The 19,314-nt window shown below is 45.2% G+C and overlaps 1 protein-coding gene across 2 annotated transcripts in view; it reads right to left on the bottom strand.

The window, feature by feature from the left end:
• The window catches only part of KANK1 (KN motif and ankyrin repeat domains 1), a 199,494-nt gene that overhangs the window by 155,060 nt on the left and 25,120 nt on the right, over positions 1-19,314 (bottom strand). The window contains exons 1-2 of one of the 2 annotated variants that reach the window (XM_040417112.1): positions 9,958-10,049; positions 2,143-2,189 (exon numbers count right to left, since the gene is read on the bottom strand). The gene's annotated coding sequence lies outside the window, so the exon portion shown is untranslated. Of the gene's footprint in view, positions 1-2,142; positions 2,190-9,957; positions 10,050-19,314 lie in introns of those variants that run through there. The other variant, XM_040417110.1, reaches the window with a different exon arrangement.

Genomic DNA, 19,314 nt, shown 5'->3' with positions numbered 1-19,314 from the left:
GGCATTTCCCATAGGATATGCCATAAATGTTTGAGGTAAGACAACCCATCTGGGACAGCCCTGTATGCAGCGGTCAGGGGTGTTTGGAACTATGGAAGAGCCCTATGCCTTTTCCACAGCTCCTATACAAGTGGATGGCAGTGAGGGAAACCGTATGGGACAGAGAGCCATGTAGTTTCTTTAAGTTGTGATGTGAGCTCCTGCTGTGCTATGCCATTTCTCTAACTCCCACTCACTTTTATGGGAGCTATGAAAACTGCATGGCACAGCCTGCTCAGCTCTTTATGTAGTCCTGTCCGCCTCTGGCCACCATATCCAGCTGGGAGAAGGTTGGGGCTGCTGAAATGTCAATACCCTTTTAAAATGGGTTTTCTGGGCTTCAGATATCCTATGGAGATATGTCATTAATATCTGGTCAGCCGTTTCGGGCTTACACAGCACCAGATTCTAGAAGTGTAGAAAGTGGACGCAGAAGGCTGTATCTACTGGGCAGTTTCCACCACCAGCAGACTGAAGCTCAGCTCCCATTCGCTTGAATGGGAGCTGGGCTGCAGTACCCTGCACTGACCACTACACAGCATATGGTGCTGTCTGCCTCCAGCTCCATAAGACTATATGGTTTCCTTGCCCACAGCAGTCCATAACAGCTGATCATGGGGGTGCTGGGTGTCAGACCCTCACGATCTGATATTGATGACCTCTCTGGAGGAGAAGGCATCAATACCTGCAGCCCGGAGTGCCTCTAATTTTTATTTTTTTTTACCCGATTTTGCAGATTATATTCTACAATTAAAATACCAACTGGTGCTCATAAATGATACTTTAAAATATATACAGAAGTATATAAAAAAAAAAAAAAAAAACAATTGTCAGAAAAAATGATTTTAGTGGCCTCCATAAACATAAAAAAAACAGGCAGGGAAACAGAACTAATGATACAGCTAGCAGCTGCTGCTCACAGCATACATAACCAGATGGCCTCAGCTTATCAATAATGTATGGATGTGTAGAGATAACAGCCACAGATATGACGTGACTACGGGTGCTCAGAACAGTCCTCCCACACACTATTCATCTAGTCCAGGCATACCAAATGGCAAATGATCAGAAGTTCCCAAATACACTCCGAGATATTCTAGTATTTGCAGATTAGGGCATTAAATCGTTGCATACTGGTCTCGAATTTCCCTTCGGTGATGGTATATTAGAAATTACTGACAACGTAAACTTTTGCTTTTAAAAAGACATCATAAGGTGGGTCCACCCCTCGGGATCCCAACTCTCTGAGCCATAGTAAAGAGTTGTGAATGGTCCGGTCCTGGCAGACTGAAGCCATCCCTGTATTACACAAACAGCCATTGCTTTTAATGGCCGCCACAGAAGGCTACATTCACACAAGCGTATCCATTTTGCGGTTTGCAAATGGCTGATGCACAAAATACGGATGTGGTCTGTGGGCATTCCACACTTTTTGCGGGCCCCACTGTCAAAATGCCTATTCTTGTCCACAAAAAATGCGGATCAGATGCAGACCGAAAATACAGGAGACTTAAACACTACACTTCCCGGGAACGATGAGGAGACTATGACAACCCCTCTAGAGATAGGGGTCAAGGAGGCTAAAATAGCAAAACCTCTTATCTGATCTGGAAGGGCTGAATTCTGGACACTCACAGCGCATAGCAGTTAAACCCTTTTAATAGGAGTCTTGTTGAATGCATTTCCATTCCATTACCATGTTACGTGGCAGCTACATCACACTGACCCCTTTAATACCGAGAGTAAATCTCAGTGTCGCCCTGCTTCATAAGGGGAAGCCCCTGGGTAAAATAAGGTCTAGGTCAACTGTCAGTAAGTGGTGACTACACAATACATGCTGCAACATGACGCTAGAGGTCAAGAACATCTAAGCTGCTATTATAACATGTTAAAGCTTGTTCTAGCAATATACATTTTACAAATGTCAGACACCAGCACATACGGCCCACCATAATGATAGCGAACGTCACAATAAATACAGTCAAACCTCTCCAAAAGACCACCTCTTGAAGAGAATTTCCTTTGATTTTCAGTTCCACCAGAAGTTCCAGAATTTTACTCGGAATTAGATCAAATAATGACAATAAAAAGTAAGAGACTTACCTGATGTAATACGGGGTTATTGGTACATGAATGTAGATTTATTCATCCTGCATGAGAAAGGGGAAACCTATCACAATCCGTATTTGTGAACACGTTGATGACTCTACAGTACTGTATGTCAAGTCCTAAACATGCAAGAAGCACCACGGTTTAAAGGGGTTGTCTCATTTCCACCTTTGATGGCATATCGCTAGAATATGCCATCAAAAGACATGTGTGTTCTTGAGGTGGCACCTGCACCTATCTGTAGAACTGGCCCCTGAAGGGAAGGCGAGCACAGCGCGCATGTGCAGGTACTCTCCATTCACGGATATGGGAGTTCCAAGAAATTCTAAAGTCCCAAAACAATGAATGGAGAGCGCATCGCGCATGCATGGCCACCTCCCCATTTATCTGTATGGACTGCTGGAAATATCAGAGTCAGCTACTTTCTGAAATTCCATAGCGGTGAATAGAGTGTGGCCATGCTTGTGCAATGTGTTCTCCTTCACTTTGGGGGCCTGTTCTGGACATAGGTACTGGTCCCACCTATTGTATCCCACACTTATTTGACTAACCTAGCAATATGCCATCAAAGTCTGATATGAGACAACCCCTTTAACTAATACAGGATTATTTACATACAGTGTGTGGGAATGGAAACCGCATTATACTGTAAGCTCTGTAGTGCAGGGACCAATACATCTGCCTTATATTGTACATCCAATTATAAACAACCTTCCATAACTCAACAATACCAATGACTAAACCTGAAAAATATATAGGAGGAAAATGCTTCTTTCTCCACTTATCAGAGTCCTCTCCTACACTGTATGTTCTGCTTTCGCGAAGTACACAGGAGGCAAAGAGGAGATGGAGGTTCGGATCACTGGGGTTACAGGTGCTGCTCCAAGATGTCTATGAAGAGTGGGAGCTGCTGAAGAGACACAGGCACAGAAACTCACAAATGATGCTTCTAGTACGTTTTCTATCTCATCCATGGGCTGGATTCCCAACTACACTGCTCAGCACAGCTGTACAATGTCACTCATGCTTCTGAGGATGTGTTACAGGGGCAGGATCTCCTCTTCTCCAGGTGTGCTGTGTATAAGCCACCAGCTCAGAGAAAGCTGCAAATCCACAGCAATTTACATTACCATATTGAGAATAAATATTGCACAAAAAGCATTAGAATTTTCAGATTTTCATCACGTAATTCACCCTTTGCAATTAGGCAAGATGATATCAGTGGTAAATCCACAAGTGACACAAACAGACCTTGCTGTGGATTTGCATCTGGTGTTGGCAGTTATCCACCACGTGTGAACTTAGTCTTAGGGGTAACTTTTCCGTACTTATAAACTCCGAACTTCAGCTGTGGTATGCAGGTTCTCTCACATGGTTCTAATGCGGGTTTGTAAGGAGACTGCCATGAAATATACAGCATAATGATGGAGCGGTGACCTTCAAAAGGGCAAGGACTTAAACAAGCAAAGTCCATGGGGAAGAATGAACACAATCCAGAGGGCTGCTAAGCTGATCCTATACTTACCCCTAAAAGGTTTAACATTGAAAATTAAAGAAAAGCCTCTTTTTATAGTGTAAGGGATTACGCCTTTGCGGCACAGGAAACTCAGACTACATATTCCTTTCTTTCCCTGCTGATTTATGTGGTCTTCTTTGTGACCATGCAAACAAAGACAATTCATCTCGATTCATTAATTGCCAGGAGGACTACGCTGGCATCTCCTTGTAGTACAGTACCAGGCTTAGTGCCAAAGGTCTTTAAAGAAAAAATAATGCAGGGGGAAGGCATTGATGATTATTTAGTAGTCAACGTAAGAGCAGCATACTTTATGTGAATGGCGAGAACTGCTCACAAAAAAAGGCAAAGCACCATTCTTGAATGAAAAAGTGCTGCGAAAAAGTATTTCCAAAGAAAACCTAAATAAGTCATAGTCTTTTCTTCCTATAAAGTTTTTAAAAATCCCATTCAGCAGATTTAGTATTTGCTCAATTTGTTTCCCAATTGTAACAGAAAAGAGAAACCACCAGAGTCCATACACGGGTGGTTGTCAGTTTCTGCTAAAATCCAGAACAACTAATCTGTCAAGAAACTCAGTGGCACATGAAATTGGCGGGGTTCCAACTCCCGGCACCCTCTCTGATCGGTAGAGAAAGACGCGGCACTCACCAAAGCGCTGATGAGCACCACGGCCTGCTCACAGCTAACCAAGCACAGTGCTGTCCGTTTCATAGCTGCTGTGCTTGGTATTGCAGCTCATCCCTGTTCACTTTAATGGGACTGAACCGCACCCAGGCCAAGTTACAGATGAACGTCATGTCACATGGCCTAGGGAGAGGCTTAAAGGGGTGGTCTCACTTCAGCAAATAGCATTTATTAGGTAGAGAAAATAAATACAAGTCACTTACTAATGTATTGCGATTATCCATATTACTTCCTTTGCTGGCTGGATTCATTTTTCCATTACATTGTACACCGCTCGTTTCCATGTTTACGACCACCCTGCAATCCATCAGTGGTGGTTGTGCTTGCACACTTTAGGAAAAAGCGTAGGCCTTTCTGGAGGTCGTAAAGATAGAAAAAGAGACCCCCCTGCGCTCCTATTGTATTGGTACGTGTAAGGCTACTTTCACACTAGCGTTCTGCTGTCCGCTCGTGAGCTCCGTTTGAAGGGGCTCACGAGCGGAGCAGAACGCTTCCGTCCAGCCCTGATGCAGTCTGAATGGATGCGGATCCGCTCAGACTGCATCAGTCTGGCGGCGTTCAGCCTCCGCTCCGCTCGCCTCCGCACGGCCAGGCGGACAGCTGAACGCTGCTTGCAGCGTTCGGGTGTCCGCCTGGCCGTGCGGATCCGTCCAGACTTACAATGTAAGTCAATGGGAACGGATCCGCTTGAAGATGACACCATATGGCTCAATCTTCAAGCGGATCCGTCCCCCATTGACTTTACATTGAAAGTCTGAACGGATCCGCTCAGGCTACTTTCGCACTTAGAAATTTTTCTAAGTTATTAATGCAGACGGATCCGTACTGAACGGAGCCTCCGTCTGCATTAATATGATCGGATCCGTTCAGAACGGATCCGATCAAGCGCAAGTGTGAAAGTAGCCTAAGTCTGCCTGTGTGGGGAGATCCTGCTGCTTAGTGTCTGAAAAGGAGCTATTGTTCTCCTTGGTAAATGTATAGAGAGTAAATATATCACCCGTAGGTGATAGAGACACAAGCGCTGGTACACAGTAACAATCGGCTGGTCCTTAAAGTTTGCACTCTACCTATAGCTAGTCTGAATGACCAGGTAATGTGCTGCCAGAATAAGTGGTGTCGGAATGCAAGTCAATATCGGGATCAGACCATGTAATCAGTTGTAGGAGAAGAACACATGGTTTAATATATACAGATATTGGCACTAGGAAATAGTGTCAGGATGCAAATCAGTATCTGAATCAGACCATATAATAGATTATTGGGGAAGAGTACATGGTTAGATATATGAATATTGGCACTAGGAATAGGGTGGTAGGGGAGTGGTTAATGCTGATGTAACCACCACCCTCAGTACCTTGTTTGTTTTTTTCTCCAAAGTAATCCTTCTGTCGATGCTCCACTATGCTGGTTTCTTCTGGGTTCCTTTTGTGAGGATATTGATGTCCTTTCTGATCGCGGCATTCTTCTTGCTCTTCTAGCTCACCTGTCAGCAGCAGCAGCGTGGCCCCGGCCGGAAGCACGCGCGGCGCGAGGGAGCTTGGTCTGTTACCCGGGAAACCTGTTTGCGGTGACGTCACCTTGTACGAGTATGGTAGCCTCCGTAGGACAAAAGACTAACCTACGCGTTTCAGAGCCAAAGCGGGCTCCTTCGTCAGGGTTAGTCTACGCATTGTTCATTGGAGGTTTAAATAGCTCGTCTGGTTTCCTATGGTAACGGATAAACACTGTTCTTGAGGAGAAAAAGGTGCCGGTATGTCAGTCTTTAGTGGACATGTTAAGTGGAGGTCGTGACTGTGGGAGCGCTCATAGGCTCGTGCTTTTCCTATAGTGTGCAAGCATGGCCACCACTGAGGGATCGCAGGGTGGTCGTAACCATGGAAACAAGCCGTGTATAATGTGATGGAAAAATGAATCAAGCCAGCAAAGGAGGCAATATGGGGAATCACTATACATTAGTAAATGCCTTGTATTAACTTTTTCTACATAATAAATGCCATTTGTTGAGACAACCCCTTGAAGCATTAAGGACCACGCATTCTACACGTCTCTCCCCCTTTTGTGCATTTCATATGCAGGTAAGCCAACCATTTGCCCTGCACAGAACTACATTCGGCTGTTCAAATAAAATCCCAAACTTATCTAAAACATCTGAAGAATCTTACTCAGGTAAGAAGCACTCACTGATGCATTTCTCTCATTCACCTTGCTCTCCAATGTGGTAGTAACCCAATACAAGGCAGAGCCGCGATATGGAGTTACCGCCAGCCGTAACCATGACAATGGGGTGCCTTTAGAGAAAGGAAACTGGATACATGAGAGAGAGGAAAAAAAAATAAAAAGTTGGGTTCTTGTACCACGAAGGGGCACAAAGCATCTCCTAAGCTACAGTAAAATTTCCTAGTGAGAAATGATGGAAATCTGAGTCTAGATCTGCAAAAATATCTATTATCAGAAGAAATACATTCCTTTAAGGCTACATGCACATGAATGTTTGTTTCCGTTCCAGTTTTTTTGCAGATAGGATGCGGACCCATTTTTCCAGTTTGCGGACAAGGATAGGCATTATTACAATGGATCTACAAAAAATAAATAAAGAGACCATACGGAACGTCAAAAAACATCAATTTGCGGACCGCAAAACACATACGGTCGTGTGCATGTAGCCTAAGGCCTCATGCACACTACCATTGTTCGGGTCTGCATCCGAGCCGCAGTTTTTGCGGCTCAGGTGCGGACCCATTCACTTCAATGGCCCCGCTAAAAAAATATAACATGTCCTATTCTTGTCCGCGCTTTGCGGACAAGAATAGGCATTTATATTGCCGGCGCTGCCGTTACGTAAATTGCAGAAGTCAACACGGGCGCCTTCCGTTTTTTGCGCATCCGCGGCTTGCGGACCGCAAAAAACGGCACGGTCGTGTGCATGAGGCCTTATATTGAGCATACGGGTAATGAGAGTTTTTTTTTTCGTTCAGCCTCTGGGCACAGATTTCTTCATTCGCATCGATCAATTTTACGGTGTTTTTGCACTGATCAGAAAAAAAATTATATTCTGTCACTGCGGTGGGGCGGACTGAACGCAAGTGTGCGCACAAGATCAGGCCTGATCGAGCGAACACTGTGTTTTTGTAGAGCCTAAGGTGACCCCAATGTACTGATATAGATCTAATTTGCGATCAGTCTTGATCACTTACAGATACTATATAGTACTAGTGCTGATTAGCGACAGCGATGACGCTAATCCGCAAAAATATAGAACATGTCCTATCCTTGTCCGCAATTGCGGACAAGAAAAGGCATTTTCTATATAGCTGGCAATGTGCGGATCCGCAAAATGCAGAAAGCACATTGCCGTTGTCAGTGTTTTGCGGAACCGCAAAACACATAAAGATGTCTGAATGGAGCCTTACAGGGGGGTGATCAATGACAGGGGGGTGATCAGGGAGTCTATATGGGGTGATCAGGGGTTAATTAGTGACGGGGGGGTAGTGTAGTGTGGTGCTAATTACAGAGCTGCCTGTGTCCTCTGGTGGTCGATCCAAGCAAAAGGGACCACCAGAGGACCAGGTAGCAGGTATATCAGACGCTGTTAACAAAACAGCGTCTAATATACCTTTCTGATGTTAAAAAAAAAATGCATCTACAGCCTGCCAGAGAATGATCGCCACTGGCAGGCTGGAGATCAACTCATTTACCTTGCGATCCTGTGAATGCGCGCTCACAGGAAATCTCGTGTCTCGCGAGATGACGCACCGATGCGTTCAGGAGGAATAACCCGGCCGCCCGCAGGACGCATCCCTGCGTTAGGCGGTCGGGAGGTGGTTAAGATTATTATTTTTTATATTCTATGTTATTTTAAGTTATTTCCTAATCCACATTTGTTTGCAGGGCAATTGTTCTGCTCTTACCCCCTTTTTGCTTCCTTTCGCAGCTCTCTAGCCCACGACCATTTTACAGCACCAAAGTCCGGGTCCCCATTTACTTCTATGGGGTTTAAAGGTCGAGTTAGTGTACCTGAATCTAACTCTGAACTAAAGTTCAGCCGAACACGAACATCCACGGGTCCGCTCATCCCTACCCATAACGCCTTACAGGCATCTAAAAGCATCACACAAAATTCTTTCTTCAGTACATAAAAACATCCAGAAGATATAAAATCATCATTGTAAACCTGTCCCAATAACGGACAACATGTCGGTGGCAGTTTGTGGGATCTAAATCCAGATGACGTGCTCCCCTAGCCAAGTGATGGCATAGACCTTACATTTGCTTGACTGCAAGATACAAAGATTTATTTCGCGATGATAAACAGTGATCTTGGAGCTGGAAAACGAGAATCATGAAGGGGAGAAATGTTCCATCAGAAATGAGAAAATGCAGTACGGTGCCCAGCCCCCACTTCGATGAATGGCCTCATTGAAGACTTGTGTGCGACAGGTCTCAGTGAATCCTATTCACCAGCTCTGAACAATGCAGATCATGCAGCAGAATGCTAGGAAGTTGGCACAAAAGTACTCGGAAGCAGACCCAGCGGCAGTAGAGAGGACTCAGTGTTCACACGTATGAGGAGTACGTGCATATGCTAATTCTTCTATTTAAAGCCCCCTACAACTTGATCTTGCTGGGTGTCTTATCAATGTAAATCAGTGTGCAGGACAGCGAGTGTCTAGGTTCCCTTTTTTAAATCAGATCATTTTTATTGTATAACTGTACAACAATAAAGCATTGTTACAAAAATAAACATGTTGTATCACATAATTTGACATACATCGTCAATTCCACTGGACAATATGATACAGCAACAAATGTCTATGTGGACTATAAAACTACCGCAACATACCCTTCCCACCCAACTCCCACTTCAGCACTTTGTGGACTATCGAGTTTACTTTTCTTCTGAATTCCTCAATGACTGGAGGACATGACTGAATCCAATGTAGGGCTATAAGTTTCCTTGCCACATATAATAATCGGCCAGCTACAATCCTATCTGTCTCCTCCTTTCCAATATCTGACACATAACCCAGAACACATACTTTTGGGTCTCGAGGTATCTGCACTGCCAATACTTCCGACCAGAAGCCATCTAAATGCGAACACTGCCACAGGTTCTCCTTCTTAATGGGGTTTGTCCACTAATAAACGCCAAGGCTTCCTTCACACTTGCATTTTTGCCTCATCTGGCAAGGATCAGCAAAAACGCCGATATGAGTGGTAATAGCACCGCGGGCGGCCCGATCTGCACGGCATCATTGTAATCTATGATGCGGTGTGCTCACAATCAATGCCGGCTCTGGGACATATGGCCTGCTCACGGACTGTATATCTCGGAGGACATACGGTCGTGGGCAAGTGGCCCAAGTCATTTTCCAAGCCAAAAACTGGCGTGGAAAATGATAAATGAAACGGCCCGCCCTCTTTTCTCAGCACTCAGAAAAAAGTTGCGTGAGGGGCCGCAAAAAAACATTGTGACAAAATTAGTGACATTAATACACCAAAAAATTACGTAACATTCATAATAAATGTCTCCCATAGTTTGCAGATTAAGAACTGGATTTCTAAAAAAGGGTTATGGCCCTGTTCACATCACATATGGCTATCCTTACAAAACATCCATTTGATCTTCCTATCAGATTTGGTAACAGATCAATAAGTTTTGAACTGGACTTTCTCATGGCCCATCTGAAAAGTTTCTGCCTGGTTCAGTTTTTCCAAGAGGACACACAAAACGGAGACTGTCGAATTTTTCTGTCCAGCCAAATGTGTTTTTTTTTTGTAATGTGCAAATGTATGGCAACAAAATATTACTAGATAGAGGTTTCGTACTTACAAAAAATAAAAATAAAAAGGGGGGGAGATTAAATAAAATGTAGTCTGAGCCTAGCCTACATGTCTGCAGTTCTACCTTATCACACCAGACTAGTTAAGCCCCCATGATGACAGGGAGCAGTTACTGAGTCAATGATTGTTCTAATGGAATGGTATGTGCTACAGTCGTCCCCAATATCAGAGGCATGAAAAGCCTACGTCACAGATGTAAATATTAGCTTTAGCAAGGGGGTCAGTGCCAGAGGGCTTCTCTGGGTCAATGGAGCTCTTCAGCTGCTTACACAAAGCATTCCTTTCCATATGAGATACAAGTGAAAGGAGACTAATTGCCCTCTGTGGAGACATATCTATAAAATGGCTAGCGTCATCATAGACAAGGAAACACTGCCTAGAAGGAGCATTTAAAGGGCATCTGTCAGCAGATTATCTATGACACTGGCTGACCTGTTGGCAGCTGAAGGCATCTGTGTTGGTCCCATGATCATATGTGTCCACATTGCTGAGAAACTGGAGGTTTTAATATATGTGAATGAGCCTCTAGAAGCAAGAGGGGCGTTACCATTACACCTAGAGGCTCTGCTCTCTCTGCAACTGCTGTGCCTTCTCCACTTTGATAAACAGGACTAGGAAGTAAAAAAAACAACAACCACACCTGGCCCTGTCAAAGTGGAGAAGGCGCAGCAGTTGCAGAGAGAGCCGAGCCTCTAGGAGTAATGGCAACGCCCCTGGCCCTATATGCAAATTAGCATATATTAAAACATCATTTTTCTCAGCAATCTGTGCACATATGAACATGGGACCAACACAGATGCCTTCAGCTGCCAGGTGTACATGTAACAGGTCAGACAGTTTCATAGGTACAAATCTTTTAACCACCTCCGGACCGCTGTACGCACAGACGCGTCCTGGAGGTGGTTGATTCATTCCTCCTGGACGCGCCGGCGCGTCCTCTCGCGAGACGCGAGATTTCCTGTGAACGCGCGCACACAGGCGCGCGCGCTCACAGGAACGGAAGGTAAGAGAGTTGATCTCCAGCCTGCCAGCGGCGATCGTTCGCTGGCAGGCTGGAGATGTGTTTTTTTTAACCCCTAACAGGTATATTAGACGCTGTTTTGATAACAGCGTCTAATATACCTGCTACCTGGTCCTCTGGTGGTCCCCTTTGTTTGGATCGACCACCAGAGGACACAGGTAGCTCAGTAAAGTAGCACCAAGCACCACTACACTACACTACACCCCCCCCCCCCCGTCACTTATTAACCCCTTATTAGCCCCTGATCACCCCATATAGACTCCCTGATTACCCCCCTGTCATTGATTACCCCCCTGTCATTGATCACCCCCCTGTAAAGCTCCATTCAGACGTCCGCATGATTTTTACGGATCCACTGATAGATGGATCGGATCCGCAAAACGCATCCGGACGTCTGAATGAAGCCTTACAGGGGCGTGATCAATGACTGTGGTGATCACCCCATATAGACTCCCTGATCACCCCCCTGTCATTGATTACCCCCCTGTCAAGCTCCATTCAGACGTCCGCATGATTTTTACGGATCCACTGATAGATGGATCGGATCCGCAAAACGCATCCGGACGTCTGAATGAAGCCTTACAGGGGCATGATCAATGACTGTGGTGATCACCCCATATAGACTCCCTGATCACCCCCCTGTAAAGCTCCATTCACATGTCCGCATGATTTTTACGGATGCACTGATAGATGGATCGGATCCGCAAAACGCATCCGGACGTCTGAATGAAGCCTTACAGGGGCATGATCAATGACTGTGGTGATCACCCCATATAGACTCCCTGATCACCCCCCTGTCATTGATTACACCCCTGTCATTGATCAACCCCCTGTAAAGCTCCATTCAGATGTCCGCATGATTTTTACGGATGCACTGATAGATGGATCGGATCCGCAAAACGCATACGGACGTCTGAATGAAGCCTTACAGGGGCATGATCAATGACTGTGGTTATCACCCCATATAGACTCCCTGATCACCCCCCTGTCATTGATTACACCCCTGTCATTGATCAACCCCCTGTAAAGCTCCATTCAGATGTCCGCATGATTTTTACGGATGCACTGATAGATGGATCGGATCCGCAAAACGCATCCGGACGTCTGAATGAAGCCTTACACGGGCGTGATCAATGACTGTGGTTATCACCCCATATAGACTCCCTGATCACCCCCCTGTCATTGATTACCCCCCTGTAAAGCTCCATTCAGATGTCCGCGTGATTTTTACGGATGCACTGATAGATGGATCGGATCCGCAAAACGCATCCGGACGTCTGAATGAAGCCTTACAGGGGCATGATCAATGACTGTGGTTATCACCCCATATAGACTCCCTGATCACCCCCCCCCGTCATTGATCACCCCCCCCGTCATTGATCACCCCCCCCGTCATTGATCACCCCCCCCGTCATTGATCACCCCCCCCCGTCATTGATCACCCCCCCCGTCATTGATCACCCCCCCCGTCATTGATCACCCCCCCCCCCCGTCATTGATCACCCCCCCCCCCGTCATTGATCACCCCCCCCGTCATTGATCACCCCCCCCGTCATTGATCACCCCCCTATAAGGCTCCATTCAGACATTTTTTTGGCCCAAGTTAGCGGAATTATTTTTTTTTTTTCTTACAAAGTCTCATATTCCACTAACTTGTGTCAAAAAATAAAATCTCACATGAACTCACCATACCCCTCACGGAATCCAAATGCGTAAAATTTTTTAGACATTTATATTCCAGACTTCTTCTCACGCTTTAGGGCCCCTAGAATGCCAGGGCAGTATAAATACCCCACATGTGACCCCATTTCGGAAAGAAGACACCCCCAGGTATTCCGTGAGGGGCATATTGAGTCCATGAAAGATTGAAATTTTTGTCCCAAGTTAGCGGAACGGGAGACTTTGTGAGAAAAAAATTTAAAATATCAATTTCCGCTAACTTGTGCCAAAAAAAAAAAAAAAATTCTATGAACTCGCCATGCCCCTCATTGAATACCTTGGGGTGTCTTCTTTCCAAAATGGGGTCACATGTGGGGTATTTATACTGCCCTGGCATTCTAGGGGCCCCAAAGCGTGAGAAGAAGTCTGGTATCCAAATGTCTAAAAATGCCCTCCTAAAAGGAATTTGGGCACCTTTGCGCATCTAGGCTGCAAAAAAGTGTCACACATGTGGTATCGCCGTACTCAGGAGAAGTTGGGGAATGTGTTTTGGGGTGTCATTTTACATATACCCATGCTGGGTGAGAGAAATATCTTGGTCAAATGCCAACTTTGTATAAAAAAAATGGGAAAAGTTGTCTTTTGTCAAGATATTTCTCTCACCCAGCAAGGGTATATGTAAAATGACACCCCAAAACACATTCCCCAACTTCTCCTGAATACGGCGATACCACATGTGTGACACTTTTTTGCAGCCTAGGTGGGCAAAGGGGCCCATATTCCAAAGAGCACCTTTAGGATTTCACAGGTCATTTACCTACTTACCACACATTTGGGCCCCTAGAATGCCAGGGCAGTATAACTACCCCACAAGTGACCCCATTTTGGAAAGAAGACACCCCAAGGTATTCCGTGAGGGGCATGGCGAGTTCCTAGAATTTTTTATTTTTTGTCACAAGTTAGTGGAAAAAGCTGCTTTTTTTTTTTTTTTTTTTTTTTTTTTTTTTTCATACAAAGTCTCATATTCCACTAACTTGTGACAAAAAATAAAAACTTCTATGAACTCACTATGCCCATCAGCGAATACCTTGGGGTCTCTTCTTTCCAAAATGGGGTCACTTGTGGGGTAGTTATACTGCCCTGGCATTCTAGAGGCCGAAATGTGTGGTAAGGAGTTTGAAATCAAATTCTGTAAAAAATGACCTGTGAAATCCGAAAGGTGCTCTTTGGAATATGGGCCCCTTTGCCCACCTAGGCTGCAAAAAAGTGTCACACATCTGGTATCTCCGTACTCAGGAGAAGTTGGGGAATGTGTTTTGGGGTGTCATTTTACATATACCCATGCTGGGTGAGAGAAATATCTTGGCAAAAGACAACTTTTCCCATTTTTTTATACAAAGTTGGCATTTGACCAAGATATTTCTCTCACCCAGCATGGGTATATATAAAATGACACCCCAAAACACATTCCCCACCTTCTCCTGAGTACGGAGATACCAGATGTGTGACACTTTTTTGCAGCCTAGGTGGGCAAAGGGGCCCATATTCCAAAGAGCACCTTTCGGATTTCACAGGTCATTTTTTACAGAATTTGATTTCAAACTCCTTACCACACATTTGGGCCCCTAGAATGCCAGGGCAGTATAACCACCCCACAAGTGACCCCATTTTGGAAAGAAGAGACCCCAAGGTATTTCGTGATGGGCATAGTGAGTTCATAGAAGTTTTTATTTTTTGTCACAAGTTAGTGGAATATAAGACTTTGTAAGAAAAGAAAAAAAAAAAAAACATAATTTTCCACTAACTTGTGACAAAAAATAAAAAGTTCTATGAACTCACTATGCCCATCAGCGAATACCTTAGGGTGTGTACTTTCCAAAATGGGGTCATTTGTGGGGTGTTTGTACTGTCAGGCCATTGTAGAACCTCAGGAAACATGACAGGTGCTCAGAAAGTCAGATCTGCTTCAAAAAGCGGAAATTCACATTTTTGTACCATAGTTTGTAAACGCTATAACTTTTATCCAAACCATTTTTTTTTTTACCCAAACATTTTTTTGTTATCAAAGACATGTAGAACAATAAATTTAGAGCAAAATTTATATATGGATCTCGTTTTTTTTGCAAAATTTTACAACTGAAAGTGAAAAATGTCATTTTTTTGCAAAAAAAATCGTTAAATTTCGATTAATAACAAAAAAAGTAAAAATGTCAGCAGCAATGAAATACCACCAAATGAAAGCTCTATTAGTGAGAAGAAAAGGAGGTAAAATTCATTTGGGTGGTAAGTTGCATGACCGAGCAATAAATGGTGAAATTAGTGTAGGTCAGAAGTGTAAAAAGTGGCCTGGTCTTTCAGGGTGTTTAAGCACTGGGGGCTGAGGTGGTTAAAGTGGACCTCCTATTCCAGGGGAAAAATGCCCCTGCGTCTTATGGGGCGAATGCTGACATTTTTACATCGCAGGCTGCGATGTATGAGCGAGCGGGGAGGGACTGGGAGGAGGAGCTGGGGGCCGGCAATTGCGGCGGGGCGGTGCAGTCACTGTAGTCCGGCCCCGCCGCTCCAGTGTTGCACTATACAAATATAAAATGTCTCATTCAATTAAAAGTAGGGGTGCACCGAAATGAAAATTCTGGTCCGAAAACGAAAATTCAGGATGCCCTTGACCGAAACTGCCTTTTTGCCCAAATACTTTTAAAATACTTTTTTTTTAATGATTTTATTAATAATTCTTTTTCATGAATGAAATTCATCTGTGGGTGGCGCTGTTATGGAGAGGGGGATCTGTGGATGGCGCTGTTATGGAGAGGGGGATCTGTGGGTGGCGCTGTTATGGAGAGGGGGATCTGTGGGTGGCGCTGTTATGGAGAGGGGGATCTGTGGGTGGCGCTGTTATGGAGAGGGGGATCTGTGGGTGGCGCTGTTATGGAGAGGGGGATCTGTGGGTGGCGCTGTTATGGAGAGGGGGATCTGTGGGTGGCGCTGTTATGGAGAGGGGGATATGTGCACTGTTATGGGGAAGGGGATATGTGCACTGTTATGGGGAAGGGGATATGTGCACTGTTATGGGGAAGGGGATATGTGCACTGTTATGGGCATAACAGTGCACAGATCCCTTTCCCCATAACAGTGCACAGATCCCCCCTCCCCATAGCAGTGCCATAGACCGATCCCCCTACCCATAACAGCCCCGGCCCTGCTGCTCACAGCAGACTAATCACTCACTGAATCTTTATTTTACCTTACAATCGTGACACTCCAGTAACAACTCTGCAGGCAGAGCGGAGGGCGGCGTAACGTCACTTACTCACGTGACGCACCTGCTCCGCCCACTTTATGAATGAAGGAGGCGGAGCAGGCGCGTCACGTGAGTAAGTGACGTTACGCCACCCTCCGCTCTGCCTGCAGAGTTGTTACTGGAGCGTCACGATTGTAAGGTAAAATAAAGATGCAGTGACTTAAAGTAAACCGCCCGCCCAGCGCGGGTGACAAATCCCAAACCCCATATTTTCTGCCGATATGTACCAATATCGGCCGAAATGGATTAGGCCCATTTTCGGCCGATATTTTCGGTGCACCCCTAATTAAAAGTGATTAAACATGCCCCCGCCCCACTTTTAATATTACCGTACACCCTAACAGCTTCTGTAGAATGCAGGCAGGCAGGCTGGGCGGCAGCGTAACTCCCTGATGTCACGTGCCTGCGCCGCCTACTTTATGTATAAAGCAGGCGGCGCAGGCACGTGACGTCAGTGAGTGACGAGAAAAAGAGAGAGAAAAAAAAAAAAAAGAGAGAGTCTAAATTTGCTTTCCAAAGGGAAACATACGCTCATTTCAGAGAAAACGCTCTCTCAACAAAGCAACAAATAGGGGTACCATGAGTCGGACCCCCACTGATCTGATATTGATATAAAAAAAAGAACAGCACAAGCCGAGGTCAGGTGGAGAGATCCTTCTCCCAAACCAGCTGAACCTCTTCTGGTTACTTACACACAGAAAAAAGATGAAGCGCTGCACTCTGCTATTTTCAGGATCCCCATAGAAATTAATTGGAGCGCACCGCGCTTGCACAGCCACCGCTTCCATTCACTTCTATGGTCTGATGGAAATAGCAAGCTCGGCTATTTTGGCCAGCCCCATAGAAATGAATGGAGGGCAGCCGCGCATGTCCACTGCACCCTCTTCACTTTGTAGGCTGGGTTTACGAGATAGGTGTGAATACCGCCTTTGGGACCTGCACCCATCAGACATTGGGGGCATATCCTAGCGCTATGTCCCCATTGTCTGAGATGGGAAAACCTGTGTAAGTCCATTGGTGTGTCAGTGATAGGGGTGTGTCTATGTAAGTAGCTGGTGGGAGGAGCTATAAACTAGCTGGGTGTTAGGGGCAGTAATAATAAAATGTATTTATATAGCGCCACCATATTCTGCAGCGCTTTACAAATTCATAGGGTTCATGTACGAAACAAAAGTAACTGGCTAATATGCAACTGAAACACTAGGAGTCAGGTCCCTGCTCGCAAGAGCTTACAATCTATGAGGAATTGGGGGTGACACAAAGGTAGTTGATTGTGATAAGTAGGATTTGAGCCATTATTGAACTGACAGGAGTGGTGCCAGCCGATCTGCTTTGGGTTTGGGACTACTAGAGGATCGAGTTCAGGCCAGAGGAGTTGGTGGGGGAGAGGTTTAGTCGGGGAATAGTCAGTTTCGGTAGCTTGATAAGCCTGCCTGAAAAGATGTGTTTTTAACCGCCTCCGGACTGCCTAATGCAGGATCGCGTTCCGGAGGCGGCAGTCTCAGGCAGAGTCAAGCATATACGTGTCATCTCGTGAGACGCGAGATTTCCTGTGAACGCGCGCGTTCACAGGAACTGTAGGTAAGCGAGTGGATCTCCAGCCTGCCAGCGGCGATCGTTCGCTGGCAGGCTGTAGATGCGATTTTTTTTTAACCCCTAACAGGTATATTAGACGCTGTTTTGATAACAGCGTCTAATATACCTGCTACCTGGTCCTCTGGTGGTCCCTTTTGCTTGGATCGACCACCAGAGGACACAGGCAGCTTTGTAATAAGTAGCACCAAGCACTACACTACACTACACCCCCCCTGTCACTTATTAACCCCTTATTAACCCCTGATCACCCCATATAGACTCCCTGATCACCCCCCTGTCATTAATCACCCCCCTGTAAGGCTCCATTCAGGTGTCCGTATGTGTTTTACGGATCCACGGATCGGATCCGCAAAACACGTACGGACGTCTGAATGGAGCCTTACAGGGGGGTGATCAATGACAGGGGGGTGATCACCCCCATATAGACTCCCTGATCACCCCCCTGTAAGGCTCCATTCAGACATTTTTTTGTCACAAGTTAGTGGAAATTGATTTTTATTTTTTTTTCTTACAAAGTCTCATATTCCACTAACTTGTGACAAAAACTAAAATCTCACATGAACTCACCATACCCCTCACGGAATCCAAATGCGTAAAAATTTTTAGACATTTATATTCCAGACTTCTTCTCACGGTTTAGGGCCCCTAAAATGCCAGAGCAGTATAAATACCCCACATGTGACCCCATTTCGGAAAGAAGACACCCCAAGGTATTCGCTGAGGGGCATATTGAGTCCATGAAAGATTGAACTTTTTGTCCCAAGTTAGCGGAATACCTTGGGGTGTATTCTTTCCAAAATGGGGTCACATGTGGGGTATTTATACTGCCCTGGCATTTTAGGGGTCCTAAAGCATGAGAAGAAGTCTGGGATCCAAATGTCTAAAAATGCCCTCCTAAAAGGAATTTGGGCCCCTTTGCGCATCTAGGCTGCAAAAAAGTGTCACACATGTGGTATCGCCGTACTCAGGAGAAGTTGGGCAATGTGTTTTGGGGTGTCATTTTACATATACCCATGCTGGGTGAGATAAATATCTCGGTCAAATGCCAACTTTGTATAAAACAAATGGGAAAAGTTGTCTTTTGCCGAGATATTTCTCTCACCCAGCATGGGTATATGTAAAAAGACACCCCAAAACACATTGCCCTACTTCTTCTGAGTACGGCGATACCACGTGTGACACTTTTTTGCAGCCTAGGTGGGCAAAGAGGCCCACATTCCAAAGAGCACCTTTCGGATTTCACAGGGCATTTTTTACACATTTTGATTTCAAACTACTTCTCACGCATTAGGGCCCCTAAAATGCCAGGGCAGTATAACTACCCCACAAGTGACCCCATTTTGGAAAGAAGACACCCCAAGGTATTTCGTGATGGGCATAGTGAGTTCATGAAAGTTTTTATTTTTTGTCACAAGTTAGTGGAATATGAGACTTTGTAAGAAAAAAAAAACAAAAAAAAAAAACACATCATTTTCCGCTAACTTTAAAAAGTTCTATGAACTCACTATGCCCATCAGCGAATACCTTAGGGTGTCTACTTTCCGAAAT

Source organism: Bufo bufo, chromosome 2, assembly GCF_905171765.1.
Source record: "Bufo bufo chromosome 2, aBufBuf1.1, whole genome shotgun sequence".
In the NCBI taxonomy this organism is placed as follows: domain Eukaryota; kingdom Metazoa; phylum Chordata; class Amphibia; order Anura; family Bufonidae; genus Bufo; species Bufo bufo.
The sequence above is the reverse complement of the archived record's forward strand: the minus strand, read 5'-3'. Positions and strand labels throughout refer to the sequence as shown.